This window comes from Convolutriloba macropyga, chromosome 14, assembly GCF_964194025.1.
Source record: "Convolutriloba macropyga chromosome 14, txConMacr16.3, whole genome shotgun sequence".
Classification (NCBI taxonomy): domain Eukaryota; kingdom Metazoa; phylum Xenacoelomorpha; order Acoela; family Convolutidae; genus Convolutriloba; species Convolutriloba macropyga.
This window is the reverse complement of record NC_134481.1, coordinates 29558928-29571379: the sequence shown is the minus strand read 5'-3', so window position 1 is coordinate 29571379 and position 12452 is coordinate 29558928.

The window sequence follows — 12452 nt, the reverse complement described above, 5'->3', positions numbered from 1 at the left end:
ATAAGAGCTCCCACTAGTCGTTCAAGAGCAATTCTTCGGACAATTAGTCGGTTATGTTTAATTTTTTATATCAAAATGGACATTGGAACATGTAGTTCTCTTGCTTGAAACTAGCAACTAATATCTATGCTGACAAAAAAGAGTGTAACATATGTCAAAGAGATTTTCTGCATAACAAACCAAAAAACCTAAACCTAACTATAGTGATGATCAGATACGTAAACAAATGGTAGAGAAACTATACTCTGATCACTGAATATAAGCTAGACTTTACTTCCACGCCCAAAAGGAGATTTTTTATGACAATACACATCAACAAAATCAAAATAGCTGAAAAAACTATAAACTAGGTACCATTTACTACTGATTATTCTGCACTATGTATAATTCACCATCAAAAAAGTTTGAAATAGCAAAATCCCAAAAGAAATGACGAAGAATCATGCTAACTTAGATAATCCGCCGTTTGATGTTCTTGCATAAAGAAGATAAAAAATTAGGAACCGAGAGTAGTACAATCCGAAAGATCTCAACGTGAAAAATGTGCTCAACTTAGCCTTTTAGGGTCATATCTCCACATTCTTAGGAGCTACAGCTTTTAGCAATCAAAAACCTAAAAAATAAGAAAAAATTATGTTTGTTTGTTTTAGCATTATTGAGGTATAGGCGAGGAACATCATTTAGGCGCATCACTGAAAAGGTGATCAAGCCATTCTACTAAAAGATTAAGATTTAAAGGGAACAGTTAACTTTAATTGGTACCAGATTTTTATCGGCGCCAACATCTTTGGCCCTGTTTTTGACTCAAAAATAATCAGGATTGAGTACTGACGCCAATTAGCCTACTGGACGTCGGTATATTCCATCTGATGTCCTGACTTTCATTTTATGCGCAATACCTTTGCTGCCTAGACTCGGGCCATCTTGTAATCACATCGGTTGGAATTTTCATTCACCAGCCAAACTAAATCAACCTTTTCAGTTTGAATCGGTACTTCTTTGCTTCATTTGCCTCGAGATTCTTTTTTGTGCAGCGCCGATAGATCAAATTAGCATACTTCTATGCTGTCGGATTAAAAGGAACTGAAATTTTTCGCTCCAACTACAAGAAAATTTGTAGGTGAAATACACTCCATGTGATGAAACGTTATTGCTGAGTGGTGTTAGTAGTTCGGAGTTGGGCATCTGTTCAACAATGGCAATGGTTGTATTGCGGATCTCATCTCTTTTTGTGAGGCCTCTGTTGCCAAGTGCTGCAAACATCGATTTTTTGCATTTCCACACTGGTCTCTCCCAAACTCCACCAAAATGCGGATATCTTGGAGGAGTGAAGCGTCAGGTAATTTGTTTTTGAGTTAACGTTCCTCTAGCTCCTGTTTGTTCCAAATGTCTATCTGACTGTGCAAGTTTTTAGCAGAACTCACAAAGTTTGTCCCATTATCGCAGAGAATTGTTTGCGGTTTGCCTCCTCAAGCTATAATTCTAGTGATAGCTACCAAACGTGACTCCGTATCCGGTTATTTGACAAACTTCTAGATGGACTGCTTTTGTGGACATTCATGTGAAAAAAACAGATCCATCGCTTCATGCATTGTCTAAATAAGTTGATTTCAAGAGGTCCAAAGTAGTCAACTCTTGTGTTCGTGAATGCCGGATGATGATTAAGCAATAGCTCAGAATGAGGATTAGGTGTTTGTATCTTTTTGCAAAATAGAACACAGATACGCTTAATTTTCCCCATAAATTTTTGTATCCAGAAGTTCTGCTGAAGAATGTTTTGAACAAATTCCGTTCCTTCGTGATTGTTGATGCGGTGCTCGTTTGTTATCAGCTGCAGAACTGGATGTTGAATTGCAAGCAGTACGTGATGCGACCTCCTACACCTCCTACTTGTATCAACGCGTTCTCTTCAAAATTGGAGAGAATTGCATTGACTTAGAAGAAGTTGAGAAGTTCATATTGCTTTTTTACTCGACAAGGTTAAACATTCTTTAGCAAAGCGTTGGTTTTCACCAGTCATTAACGGCTTTTTCTCGGTCACTGTAAGTCGTTTATCTAACTATACGTTTAAGTTTTGTATTTTAAAACTACGATATTTCTCTATAAAGGAGATTAATTTTGGGTATCTACTAAATATGAACCAAGCGATGATGAAATCGTATGTATTGTTGTTGTTTTTCTAGGATTGCTTTTGAGGATTTCTAATTACCCCAATTTTGACCATTTTCCTTCCACATTTCTTTTAGGAGGATTCACATTCGCATCTTTCATAGTATGAACAAATCAATTGCGTCAGAAACAGCTGACACATTACCGCTCTTTGGGCAATGGCACTCGTCATTTCCTTTTCTCGGCCTGCTGAAACGTCTGAAGTGTCATCTTCGAAGTGTCATCTTCAGCTCATAATTTTCATTTTTCTATCGGCCAATTAGGATCTTAGATTGCATAAAGAGCAGCAAACTCTCTGTTTGCATCTCAGGTTCTTGTTTTGACTTGAACGACAATAGCATTTCTCGACTTTCTTTGTTTTCTGATCCATGTATTCTTGTTACTGACATTGTACATGTGCTTAGCACATTCAATTTAGGCTGTTTAAAAACATACTTGTCAAAATAAGACACTGAAGAGCCACTGTCTGCAAAGGCCGTCTGAGTTGTGTTCATGTTGGTTGTTGTATTCTGAACCACCAGCTTTATAATTTGAAAGAGACCTGTACAGTGTGTTTTAACAGTGTTGGTGAAAGCGTTGATTCTACTGACTTTGGTGCGTCCTCCTTTTGATTTTTCTGTTCACTATGCAAAAGCCGGTTGTTCTTCTTGGTAAAACAACAATTATGTCCTGTTTAACTTGCAGTTCTTGATTCAGTAGACACCATCAAGACAGCTGAAGCACAAATCGAGCTTCTTAGCTGTTTCGTATCGTTCAAAATTTTTTCTCCTCTTTGAATCTTGGACAGATCCAAATTTTGTGGTTTCCATCTTTCAAGGGACAATTCGGTAGAGCTTCGTTAATGTCACTTGACATTTCAGTGGCAAAACTGAGCTACTTGGTTTATTTGATCGTCCATTGTTCAAATGTGATTTTTTTGCTTCGCTTGAACTGCAATTTCATTTCATGGTGCACAAAGCCGATCAGAGCAGATGAGACCAAGATTGGGCAAATGGAAGACTCTTTTTGATTGCAAATCTGGAGGAAGCTACAGGCTGCGCTATTGAGAACTGATCGCAAAATAAGGTTGCACTGGAAATCGTACTACTTCAACACATTGACGCAACTAGCCGCAATCTGAGCATATTTGATAATGACTGAGCCCGCTTGATGAAGGCTGTCATTGTAATCACTCCAGTCACATTTATCTGTCGTCAACCAAAATTTCTCATCAGGGTGTCCCAAGCACCATGATAAACCGCTCGTGATTGGCCCAGGCCTTCCAGTACTGCCTTTGCTTTTCCAGCTAACAAGTTCTGAGATGGTTCATCATCATGCTATCAACAATTGGACATTTAGCAACTATAATCAAAAATGGACAGGAGCACTCTCGTCATTCTATGGGGTCGACAGCAAAAATAGCAAATTGCAGTTTGGGCAATTTTTTGGCTTTTCGGATCCTGTCTTTTAAAAGTATAAGCAATCTGAAGGTCTTATGGGCCTCTGATATCTACTTGGCCATTCACATCTGAGGAACTTCGTTTTCTGACAAATTTTTTCTTGACTATGTCATTGCTTTTTTTCCAAATAATTAAATTATAATTAACTTGGTTATCATAACTATGGTAATTAATTCAACAGATCAGCAGTTCAATAATTCTAAATTCAACTGTCCATTTCAAATTTGCACGCGTGAAATATTCGTTTATATTCTCCCCACTTTGGTCAGGTAAGAATAAAAACTCGTGATTGAAAGATTTAACAAATTGTGAATGCAGCTGTACTTTCAATTAGATGTCTTTGAGAAAATTCGTTTCCTTCGGTGATTTCGAAGTTTCTCTGCTGATGTATGAGGACAAAAACTGGTAAAATTATCTGACGTCCCCACTCATTGGGTGACATTTAAACACAGAAGGGCTCCCCTCTCATGAAGTGAGTCCAATATCACTTGAGGTTAGTGAGTTCTTGAACCGGATTTTCTTGACCCTCTGATTGGGCATAGCGGCTCAATTGGATGCGACAGTCCCCATCAGTTCTGGCTCATAATCGCGAATCTCTTGCAATCATCATTGTAGCTGAGCCACGCATGGCACTTATTGATACCGCTTGAGAGAGGCGACTGAAGGCTACTGATAGGCCTGAGGGCTGGAAACCTCTGTTATCAGATAAAAGATCCGTTATCAGATGTCATTGCTTGTCAAAATGTGCTTTTCCTCGAACTTTGGATTCAAGTTATCATAGTTATCTTGTCAACTACTTCTCAGATTCTAATCACTTACTCAGATTCTGTTTGCTGTCTTTATATTTAAAGGATAAAGGAACACTAGCAACTGACGATCGACTAGATTAACCTTCACAACAGTCCTATTCCATTTGCTTCAAATGCTCGTCAAGTTTGACCCTCTTCGATCAGTCTCATTGCAATTACGTAATCTCAATTTTTTCGTCCTTGCTCCACATGGTGTTTTATTCCTCCATTTTATTGGAAGCTTGTTGTCGAGTTTGCGCAATTGCACGTTTGTGGGCATTTTGTCATAAAATACTTCGTTCTGAAGCTTTTGATTTTTATTCGTCAATGTTGCTCGTATGCTTTCGCCTAAACGTTAGCAGTTCCGCAGCTTTCAGAAATTTTTGGATTTTAAATTATTCGATACGCAGTATAATTTTTGCTTTCGCTAAGTTGTTGAGTCGCTATAAAATCTGCAACAGATTTCAGTCTTGTGCTGCAAACTTCAATCAATTCAATGGCGGACTCTATAGTCCCCGGGTCGCGGCAGCAATTGTTACAGCTATTAGGAACCAATTCGTAAATTATGAATATACGCCTAACTAGACAGTCCTGATTCGTGACACAGATAACTTTCGATTTTGCTAATGTTGCAAAAAAAGCAGCAGAAAAAACATGGAAATTACTTTATTCGATAACAAAATGGCCAATGGATGAAACTAGTGCATATTTCTCAGTTCACAACAAAGTTTTTAACATATATCAGGTGGTTTACATAACAATCAGGTGGTTTACATAGCAAAACAAATACAAACAATTTAACTTTTCTTGACCCGTTTTGCTGATCTGATACGTGAACAAAGGATAGAAAAAACACATTCTGATTGCTTAGTACAGGCTAGGTTTAACTTCCACGCCGAATGACGAGATTAAAAAAATCGAACAAGATGAAATTATCTATAAAGTAGGTGGCATTTACGACATAGTATTCGGCACTAGGTAAATTTGAGTGACCAGAAATAACACAAATGGGTTTTCTAAACATTCTAAAAAAATTTGAGTGCAAGTTAGCATTATCAAACTGTTTTTCAATCGCAAAATACAAGAGAAATCATGATGGATCATGTTGGGGTAGAAAATCGACCGTTCGATGTTATTGTCCGAAAACAGTGTGAAAATTAGGAATTAAAACAAGCAACACCTGAGGGTTATTAAAGTGAAAGGTGAGCTGAACACCCATTTTAGTGTCCTTTCTCTACGTCCTTAGGAGCTGAAGCAATGCAAAAAACTGACAAATTTATGAAATTTTCAAGGTTAACCATATTTAGGAAAACAGTTGAAAGTTATTGAGAATCTGAAAACACCTATAGATAGATGTCAATACAACATGAAAGGAACAGCACAAAAATTTTATATGTAAAGATCATTATAAAAATTGTCCAAAAACGATTAAATTTGTGTGTTTTATGATCACTAATGAGTCAGTTAAACTCAATTACCTCGAATAGGTGATCACGCAGTTTCATTAAAAGAAGGAAGTTCAAGGGAACAATTTGTCAAGTTTGATTCGGAATTTTATAGGCTCCAACAACCTTCGTGTTAAAGTGCAATTAGTTTTCGAACAACAAACCCCATGCCACCGTTTCTTCATTCTGTAAGTAAACTTAGAGACTATAGAGCTTAACTAGCTTTGATTTGTTGATAAGAGAAAACAAAATTTTTTGAAATTCTCAAAACGGCTCTTCGGAGGAAAAAGAGCTCCAAGGTAAGTATACCGAGCAGATCCGAGCAGATCCCCTTCAAATGAAAAGGCAAAAAAAAACATAGAAAAGACCTCCCGGTGTGAACGATCATAAAAATATCAAAACGTGAGAGTCTTCAATCAATTTAGATTTGAGCCGGACCATGTATACCCAAGAGCAACATTTGATTATGATCGTGCTGTACAAGTCCAAGTTCAACCAGCTGCAATCAATACACTTTAACCAATGTTCAAGACAAACCCAGTAGTGGGAGGTACTAAAACTGATTCCATTGATCGGAAATCTTTTCAAATGGCCAGAATCGTCAAATATGTTTGTGTATCTGCAGTGCATCCAAGCAATATATCCAATTAATTTTCGAACAACAAACCCCATGTCACCGTTTCTTCATTCTGTAAGTAAACTTAGAGACTGTAGAGCTTAACTAGCTTTGATTTGTTGATAAGAGAAAACAAAATTTTTTGAAATTCTCAAAACGGCTCTTCGGATGAAAAAGAGCTCCAAGGTAAATAAACACTTATAAATTACACTAACAGTTCCTTCTATTGGCTTCGAAGAAGCCTAACCTATCTTAAAATTGTTGTCATTGAGGCCAATTGAAGGCTAGAATTGAGCTCTTCGAGCGAATCTTTTTCAGAACATCGTCATGTAAAAATTCTCGAAGGTTTTCCAATTTTTTTAATAACCTCTTTACTTACCGTTGTCTTAAATACAGCAGACTTTTATTGAGGACCGAATTTCAAATTAAATTGACTTTTGGTTTCGAATATTGAGTCAACAACAAAAAAAATCCTGCGAAAAATGATATTCAGAGGGAAACTAATTTATAATTCAGCAAAGCTGAACCATAAGTTATTGGGTCTAATTGATCAAGAACTGCTAAAACGACAACTCAGACAATGGAGAACAAGCCACTGTCCAATTTGTTGAAGCAACTGCCTCAATTGCGAAAGAAGACCAAGGAGTCACAGCAATTTGGAACAGAAGATCAGCAACTGTCAAGAGCATCTGCAGTCCTAAACGAGAAAGAAGGAAAATAGGCCGAGCAATATCGATATCATTTATCAAGGTATACGCAAAGTTGATTATCATTTCGATAAAGTCACCGACAAACGACCCCATTTACTTCGAAAATTGGACTTTTTTGCCGTCAGAAAATTGTGAACGAATTTTTTCAACCAAATAAACAATCTTTGGTTGCCCCACATCCCACGAAAAAGAAACACGCCTGACCAGCAAAACCTATCAACCATAGAGCACCAAAAACGGGGCCCAACCACGAATTTCTTCCACCCATTGGAGCGAAATTCCCTCTCTTAGAGCTGAAAATGGAAAAAATCTAAGACATCGAATCAAAAATTTCAATTTTTAGACCAGAAAAGGTGAGCGGCTTTTGTTGATTTTGAAAACAGTTTTTGCTTTGTATTCGGTTCAAGAAAACAAACATTATCGTGTTGAAAGAAAAGAGCTATAGATGGAGCTGCAATGATTAGAAGAGCAGTTGGCTCAGTTCGGAACACAAAAATGAAGCTTTTTGTAGGGGGTTGACACTTAGACAACGATATCACCCCGAGTATACCGAGCAGATCCCCTTCAAATGAAAAGGCAAAAAAAAAACATAGAAAAGACCTCCCGGTGTGAACGATCATATAAATATCAAAACGTGAGAGTCTTCAATCAATTTAGATTTGAGCCGGACCATGTATACCCAAGAGCAACATTTGATTATGATCGTGCTGTACAAGTCCAAGTTCAACCAGCTGCAATCAATACACTTTAACCAATGATCAAGACAAACCCAGTAGTGGCAGGCTCTAAAATTGATTCCATTGATCGGAAATCTTCTCAAATGACCAGAATCGTTGAAAATGTTTGTGTATATACAGTGCAACCAAGCAATATATCCAACTCAGAGAAAATGAGTCATTTGAAAACGCTGCTGGATGGCAAAACCAAATTGGCTATATCACGAGTTTGGTATTCTGGAGAAGTATACACCCAAGCCGGAGCCCCCCTTGAGCGTACTTTTTTCACGTACATCTAATTGCCGTTGCTAAAATGGAACAATGCGCAAACATCAGACAGTAAAGATTCGCAATCCTGAAGTTTAAATAAATGTTTACTGGTGACCATCAATTTCGTGAAAATTTTTAAGGAAAAAATACATAGAGGATGACTTTACGATAGAAACTTTTCTTCCAAATCTCAAAGAAAAAAGGTGATTCTAAATAGGTTAATCCCAGGAAAATAGTCTTGATCTAACGCTATTATGAGGACGACTAGCAGAAAAGGTCAGCCTAGCATGAATGATTGCCAGCGAAAGAAAGATGACTAGAAAGCTAAATAGACTCATAAAATTCTTGATCAAATTGAACTTCAGCAGGAGGTGTACAAGAGGTATACTCAATTGAATCTCTGCATATGCTGATTTCCATCTTTGCCATTGGGAGCACATTTTTTTTTCAAGTGCCCTTTATACTGTTATTTTCCAAAATTATTTCCGTTTAAGCGTTTACATTGATAACATTTAACTTTCGTGGTTGATCGATAGCTATCATAATATGCTGGTAACAAGTGCATGTCACCAAAATTCGTAGAAGCTGTCGACCAAAGATGATTGAATGAAATGTTTAAATAGGTTTTGTAGCTGGGCAAACAAATGTTCCTACATATGTGCCCAGTGGCACTCAAGTCAAACATTTTTTATTTGTATCAGAAGATTGCTGAATATCGAAAAATTAGACGAAAATACAAGTCCACTAAAGAAACAAATAATGTTGTCAAGCAGTGGTCAAGAATCAGACCTGAAGTTTAAACCAAATAGGAATGAAGTTCTAGTGCGTTTTAGCTGCTTTCGGGCCTCTTTACCTGTCTCACGCGCTTCTGAATCTCGGTTTCATTATTACTTTTTTTCGTGAAGAAGGAGCTTGTTGGTTTGGCTAGGATACTTTGCTTGTGGAGAAAAATAATGCTTAGATGGCTGGGAGAGTGTTTGTTGAGAAAAATTTTGTATAGCTAGCGTTCATAGTAGTCTGAAAAAAAGCAAAACCTTACGAACAAGTTGAGAGATCCTATTATTGTTTGGAGAATTAAGAACACATTCTCAAAAATGTTTTTTTGGATAAATTTGTTGTTTTTTGACATTGACCGTAGTTTCCGACCAAACTTTAATCGCCAAGATAATTTTTTCAAACGATACAACGACAAAACTATTATTCCAATGATGAGAGATCAAGAAATCAATCCTTTTCCTTGTTTACGTTCTTTGAGTACCTATAAAGTCGTGCGCTATTGAATTGTTTCCAGATGTTTGAAAGTACTTGTTCTGCTGTATTACTTTAGCTTTTTGGCAAATAATCCAAATCTTTCGGTTTTGACTGAGAGCGCTATAAACAAAGAAAATTTTTTTCACGCTTTCTTCCAATTACAGCAGAAAAATTATTGTCGGTATTTCGTTTCAAAACTAGTTAGATGAAGTTTCCGTCTACAGTCAAATTTTTTTAAAATTTATTTTTTAAGTTTTTCTATCTGAGGAACCAAATTTTTCGGGAAGATGTTGCTTCAACCACAATGTGCATTGCTGAGAAGACCTTGAATGCAAGAGCATTGAAAACAGTCAGTTCGGATGTAGACATTTGTGACGCTTTTACCCCCGAATCACTTTTTTCTGTTAACGAACATATTTTTTTATAATACATGCCAAGCTCAGAAGACATTGTGAATAATCATAACTTCTTTCAACAGAGTCAAGCCGACTGAAATCTTATCTCAAGCCTACTGACAGTTTACGAAGAGACTATCAGCAAAAATATTTCGCACAACCGGCAAAAAAGAATTTTGATTTAAAGAATTTTGCGCAAATTTTGTTTATTTGATCAACGACAGCGCGTGCCAATCAGAGATTTCACTATTTCAATCATATTACCAAAACATTGAGGTTGCTGACAGAGCAACGCAATCAGCAGAGATTCTACTCAAAGTTCGAGTCGACAAGAAGACTGTAGTGAAGTTCTTACCAGTAAAATTAATTCACGAGGATGTTTTCGCGAAAGAAAACAAGGCCGGATTTTTGGGGGTGAGCTGGTATAGAGTGGAAATAAAGACAATTCGAAGGGGAAACCCATATGCATTTGCCCATTTTAAAACACTTTTGTTTTCAAAACAACAATTTACGGCATAGTAAAAATTGTTAATATCGCCAAACTCAAGTGGCAAAAGGAACGAAAGAGGACCAAAAACCAACACAAAAATCACTCAAGGACCCAGAAAAAAACTATTTGTTACACCTATTGAAACTATTGCAAAAACAAAGCGACTTGAGCTGTAAATAGAGTGTTTCTGTGGCTTGTACTCTAAAAACAGCTGTTTTTGTGCTTTTTTGAAAATGAATCCTGACTCAAAATAGTCTATCATTTTCGTGTTCTATAACGCGGATCAAAAGGTTTCTATACGGTAAATTTTAAGTTGAAGTGGATCTGAATAAATACAAGGTTTAGCTCATTTTTATATTACCTTTTTATGTAAAAAAAACTTTACATGATTGACGTGCGAAAAAATTTGGTCTCCAGTCCCTGACCTGATTTTCTACTTTCATTACTTTTCATGAGAAACATTCAAAACCTTGGTGTAACCAAGTTCGTCAATTAAAGGTTGAAATCATCTTTCATAGCTAAATGGCTTTAACTGGGCACATGATTGATGAGTCAATTATATCAACATAGTTCCCAGACAAAATTAGAAGAAGATTCAAGTTTAGTTTTGTAGCCATTATTCTTTGACACAACAAAATAGTTTTGTCATGTTAGTTCTTCTTTCGTTCTGTGAAAATGTAATAGAAAAAAATTCTGAGGTTCTTGATGTTTCTTCAAAATCATCACATCAATCCATTTTATGGGTACAGGTTCTCCAATTCTGACGGGTTGTATTCTGTGTCTTGTTTATGATCTTGAACGCTCTCTAATGATTTGGGTTGTCGTTGCTCTGCAATTGATTTGGCTGCAGAAGTTTCGTCCTGTTTTGAAGATCCCCAATATGTGTTCTGAAGTTGTACTCTGATTGAGATATGGTCGCCCACTGGTGGTCCACTTTCCACCTTGTCCTCGTCCAGCTTCGCAATTTGGTTGTTGCTCACTAAAAAAATCCGAGATGAGTTTTCAGGTTGTATAAAAGAAGTGTTCAGGCCCTTCCTAATTGTTAAGGTAGCAGGAACTATCTTCGTCTTTTCTTTGGCCTTGGAACAGAACAGGTCGAAAACTGCGATTGCTGGTAGTCTTACTCTGCGCCCCAATAAAAGTTCAACAGGAGTTTCGGACCTTGCCTTTGCAGTGTTGCAATTTATCATCAATGTCCTTGGCAGGAATGCCCCAAACGACACGTTAAGAATGGGACTCTATGCTTGAAGTGCTTTCTTCACCGTCTGAACAGCTCTTTCAACTATTCATCAGCTCTTGAATGACAGACGGTTGGTTCCAATTTCTTAACTCCCAGTAATTTGCATCACCTTTTAGGATCTCCACGTAGAAATTCGGGCCACCTACGTATTCCGAATCTTGAAATGCTCTGACTAACATACATTTTGACTGTTTCTGATGTCCGATATTCGGCGGGGATTTTTTATACCTAGCCGAAGCTGACGCCAGAAATTTCTAGGATCTATCTCGATTGCCTGGGTCTTTAACATAACCCCTGTCCATGTAGAGCTGTTCCAAAACTTTGGCTTCTGACCAGGTAGAGAAAGATTTTCCCCGGCTATGCCTGTTACTTTGGCAATGCTCATATTTACTAACAAAATGTTGAACGTCTTGGGTAATTCCGTTCGACCCTACTGCTATTGTGACTAAAACGTTGGCTGTATTCTTTCCAGTATGTGTCTCATGCGCGATTGCTAAAACCTTGTGCCGTAGTTTGAGTGACATGAAAGGAAAAACACCTCTGTGTTTGGTAAGTGCACCTTTCTGTTCTTCGGATATTTTTTCCACTTCTGAATAATGTTTCTAATTGCCGCTTTTATTTCGTTTGATTATATCCCTGAGGAGTCTGTTTCTTCCGAGTTCAGTTTTGATTTTTGTCTGGGTCACCAAATCACCCTGAGCGAAATAGATCTTAACGATTGCCAAGACCACACGACCGTGCTCGGATTCGTCATTATCGAAATCCGTTCTGCTCAAAGCAACTGCGTGAGGTATCTGCTCTTCTGGTGTGTACTTCATCTCAAATTCGAAACCCAGTAGACCTAATACCCATCTTGTGATTTTAGTTGATGACGTCTTCGGGATCTCCTCGTCTGGTACAAAGAGTTATTTGAGTAGTTTGCA